Below are 4,755 nucleotides of genomic sequence, written 5' to 3'. Positions count from 1 at the left end.
TTTTGCTTATGTAGTGCTGGGGAATCAAACCCAGGGCCTCAGGCATGCAAGGCAAGCGCTCTACCACTGAGCCACCTTCCCAACCCCTCTAACAACATCTTTATCTACCATTGACCATCATCAGATCAGCTGGATTTTATAGCTCAAGTTCACAGATCAGCTTGTATGAGACCCCAAATATGTTGTTGAGCCTTTTCTTGGCTACCTAAAAGCTAGCAGTTTTCAAGTTACTCAGTAAATGGGTCAGAGTAGCACACTCAAGGAAAAAAGATACTGTCCTTTAAGATGAACAAAGTGGCACATGGTTGAAAGCCAACTACAGACAGGAAAGTCCATGAGACTTATCTCCAATTGACCACAAGTGGAAATGGAGTTGTGGCTTAAAGTAGTAAAGTGCTAACCTTGAGAAAAGTGCTCCGGGACAGCACCCAGACTCTGAGTAAAAGCCTCACAACCGATAAAAAATAAATTAAAAAAACAAGAAAAAACAGGAGATGGAACTCAATAAAATAGCTAACATGAAGCAATGGTATGTGCTTATAATAATGTGACATAAGCATTTTCCCTATTTCTTTCTTTTTCTTTTTTTTTTTTTTTGGGTCCGGTCATGGGGCCTGAACTCTGGGCCTAGGCGCTGTCCCTCAGCTCTTCAGCTCAAGGCTAGCGCTCTACCACTTGAGCCACAGTGCCACTTTCGGCTTTTTTCTTTTTGCTTATGTGGTGCTGAGGAATCGAACTCAGGGCCTCAGGCATGCAAGGCAAGTGCTCTACCACTGAGCCACCTTCCCAGCCCGCATTTTCCCTATTTCTATAAAGGAGACCCTATATCTTGTAAAAATAAGGAGAACAGGACCTTTTGAAGTTTAATGAGGCGGGTCTGGAAATAGAAACACGGGGATGGAATTCACTGGGGTGTGGGGAGTTGTCTTTGGTCCAACTGTAACAAGGGTGAGGTAATTGTTGTGTTGTCAAAACAACACTTCGCACAGAATCTTGAAAATGTAGGGCCCAAACTGAAGAATTTGTTGGTGTTAATCATTCCTGTGTTAGGAAGACAGCATTATATATGGCAGACCTGAGTCTTGGTTCCTAGGGAGTTATATTCCACTACTTATTGGTTGACTTGTAACCCTATTTAAACATTTTGTTTTTTCCCTTCCCCTCCCCAAATTAGACCAACATCAAATACAGTGAGAACAGGGGTTATACCGTGGGGAAGGTACATACAAAGCAACAAAAAAATCACATGGTACCTTATAAATACGTTAGAAACAATAGCAAGAAAGAAAAAAAACACTTGTGTACCTATCTTGGGGTTCATTTCGCTTAGCATCAGCTTATGTGGTCATATGTACATAGCTTTTGACCTTTCGACTTGTCCCAGACATATCCTAGTTATTGCAAATAAGGGAAACCATGGGACCTATGTTTCTTTGGGCCTGGTCTACTTCACTTCATATAATTTTTTCCAAGTCTTTCCATTTCCTAACAAATGGGGCGATGTCATTCTTTCTGATGGAGGCATAGAATTCCATTATATATATGTGTATATATATACACACACACGCACACACACACACACACATATATATATATACACACATTATATACATTTTCTTGATCCATTCAACTACTGAGGGGCATCTTGGTTGGTTCCATGTCTTAGCTATGATAAATACTGCTGCAATAAATATAGTTGTGCTGGTGGCTTTAGTATGGTCTTGTTTGTGATCATTTGGGTAAATGTCCAAAAGTGGGATTTCTGGGTCATAGAGGAGCTCTATGTGGAGTCTTTTTTTTGGGGGTCCGGTCATGGGCCTGAACTCTGGGCCTGGACGCTGTCCCTCAGCTCTTCAGCTCAAGGCTAGCACTCTACCACTTGAGCCACAGCGCTACTTCCAGCTTTTTTTTTTCTGCTTAAGTGGTGCTGAGGAATTGAACCCAGGGCCTCATGCATGCAAGGCAAGCATTCTACCACTGAGCCACCTTCCCAGACCTCGTCTTTTGAGGAACCTCCATACTACTTTCCAAAGTGGTTGAACAAGTTTACACTCCCACCAACAATGCAGTAAGATTCCCTTCTGGCCACATCCCCTCCAGCATCTGTTGTTATTAGAGTTCTTGATTATAGCCATTCTAAATGGGGTGAAGTGGAATCTCAATGTTGTTTATTTGCATTTCTTTTATGGCTAGAGAGGTTGAGCATTTCTTCATGTATTTATTGGCCATTCTTATTTCCTCTTCAGTGAAGTTTCTCTTTAAGTCTTTAGCCCACTTATTTATCGGGCAGTTGGTTCTTTGAGGATTTGTTGTTGGGGCCTGAGTTGGAGTTAGTTGCTCAGGTGGGGCCTTTGTCTGTATCAAAGATGGAGATCTTCTCTGGTGGTGGGGGAGGGACTACCTTCCCACTGCTGGTCTGTGAGAAGGAGTGAGGATGTCTTGGGCCATACTCTTGGTTCCTGGGCCATCCCTGGTCTACGATCAGCATGATGAAGATTTCTACTCCTTGTCAGTTCTTGCTGGTGGTGAGTAGAATCCGCTCGGACACTGCATCTGACGCCTTTGTCCGGGACTCTCTCTGTTGATATGGCGGCTGTGGCACCCTCTGCTGCCGCCGCTGCTGCCACCATCACCACCGCCGCCATTACTGCCACTGGCTACTGGCAAGTGCTCAGATTTGTCTCCTTGACCAAGCTGCCTGGATTTTCCCTCTCTGACCAAACTCTCTATACTGTCATGGCACACTTGGTGTGATTCTCTAGCCTAGGACTGTTCACTGGAACACTAAATTGCTTCCTATGAGAGAGCTTGTTTAGCCTCCAGCTTCTCCTCCGCCATCTTCCTCCAGACTCCTTGAATACTAACTTTTTAAAAAAGATAAATGATGATGTTTATTGTCTGTGTTCCTTTTTAAAATTTTTGATGGTAATAAGATTTGAACTGAACCTTGCTTCCAATGGTTATTGTCCTTTCTTTCTGTCTTTCTTTCCTTCTTTCTCTCTCTTTCTTTCTTTCTCTCTTTCCCTTTCTTTCTCTCTTTCCCTCCCTCCCTCTCTTCCCCTCCTTCCCTCCCTCCCTCCCTTCCCCTCTTTCCCTCCCTCCCTCCCTCCCTCCCTCCCCTCTCTCTCTTTCATCTGAATATATTTTCCATTTATTTTTTTTCCCACTTTCCTGAAGTGCATACAGATGGAGAGTTCAAGACCACTCAGGAGTGGTCTCCACCCACTTGGTGGCCTGGCAGTGGGCACAGTGGACCAGTCTTCAATGGCAGTCTGGGTACTCCATTCTTTGGTAGGGAACTTCTGGATGGGCACAGAGGGCACCTGCACACCTTCTGACCAGTCAGGTTCTTCAGACTGAGTGGCTGTGAACTCAGGAGCCGGAGCCATCTATTCCCCCTGGAATTCCTCTTTGGTCACCACCTTTTCAGCTGTGGCCTGCTCTTCCTTTTTAATCTCCTCAGAGTCTCAGTAGAAGTAGAGATTCGGCATGACCTCGTACAGGTGCTAACAGAAGATAGTGCTACACATGTGCTGGGCTTCCTGGACCAGCATCCACCACATCAGACACACAGAGTGTGCACCCTTGTTGTTGCATGGGATGGCGACATCCATGTAGTGCAGAGGGGAGTAGGTGTTGCACAGCATGATAGTGCGGAGGCTGACGTAGGACGTCTCCACAAGGGCCTGGTGATCAGCCCTCAGGTCGGTCACCACCAGAAAACAAGGCTCCTGGAAAGCCAGCTGGATCTGGTTCATTAAAGTTCTGGGGGGTGAAGCGGAAGGTGATCGGAGTAGCCCCAGTGGCAGCAGCAATCTTCAGTATGGCACACTGGCTGATTTTCCGGAAGGAGATGAAGCTGACATCAGCAGTGCTCTTGACAGCCATGATGGCTCACAGTGGCCAGCAGAACCTTCTCCCACATCATCTTCAGGTTGATGATGTAGATACCATTGGTGGTCTTCTTCTTCTTCTTTTTCTTCCTTTTTTTGTTTTTGTTTTTTTTTGGTTGTAGGGCCTGAACTCTGGGCCTGGGCACTGTCCCTCAGTTCTTCAGCTCAAAGCTAGTCATTTATTACTTGAACCACAGCACCACTTATGACTTTTTCTGCTTATGTGGTGCTGAGGAATCAAACCCAGGGCCTCATGCATGCAAGCACTCTACCACTGAGCCACCCAGCCCTTGGTCTTCTACTTTTAGATGTACTGCTTCATCTGGAAGTCCAGGTTGGTGGCAACCAGGTTGGTTCCTACTGCCAGGAACTTGAGGACATACTCCTCTTTCATTTGTAGGAGATCAAGAGCTCCAGACATTGTGTTAACTCCCCCGCTTTTTTTGTCGCTTGTGGGGCTTGAACTCTGGGTCCGGGCACTGTCCCTCAGCTCTTCAGCTCAAGGCTAGTGTTCTACCACTTGAGCCACAGCACCACTTCCGGCTTTTTCTGCTTATGTGATGCTGAGGAATTGAACCCAGGGCCTTATGCATGCAAGGCAAGCATTCTACCACTGAGCCACCGTCCCAGCCCTGTTAACTTCCCTTTGAAGTTACAAGAGGAATAAAAAACAACTCCATATGGAGCTCTGCCCGGGTAGTGCCAAAAGTATTTTTGCATTTCTGAAGACTTTGCAGTTAGCTATTCTAAGTCCATTCTTTTTTATTTTTTGGTCCACAGGGCTTGAACTCAGGGCCTGGGCACAAGGCTAGTGTTCTACCATTGGACCCACAGTGCCACTTCTGGGTTTTGAGTGGTTAAT

The 4,755-nt window shown here is 45.7% G+C and overlaps 1 pseudogene; it reads right to left on the bottom strand.

The window, feature by feature from the left end:
* Positions 1-3,195: 3,195 nt before the first annotated feature.
* LOC105995226 lies at positions 3,196-4,314 on the bottom strand (annotated as a pseudogene).
* Between the last annotated feature and the right edge of the window lie 441 nt (positions 4,315-4,755).

The sequence above is a fragment of the Dipodomys ordii genome, unplaced genomic scaffold (assembly GCF_000151885.1).
Source record: "Dipodomys ordii isolate 6190 unplaced genomic scaffold, Dord_2.0 Scaffold116, whole genome shotgun sequence".
Lineage (NCBI taxonomy): Eukaryota > Metazoa > Chordata > Mammalia > Rodentia > Heteromyidae > Dipodomys > Dipodomys ordii.
This window is presented reverse-complemented; position numbering and strand designations above follow the sequence as displayed.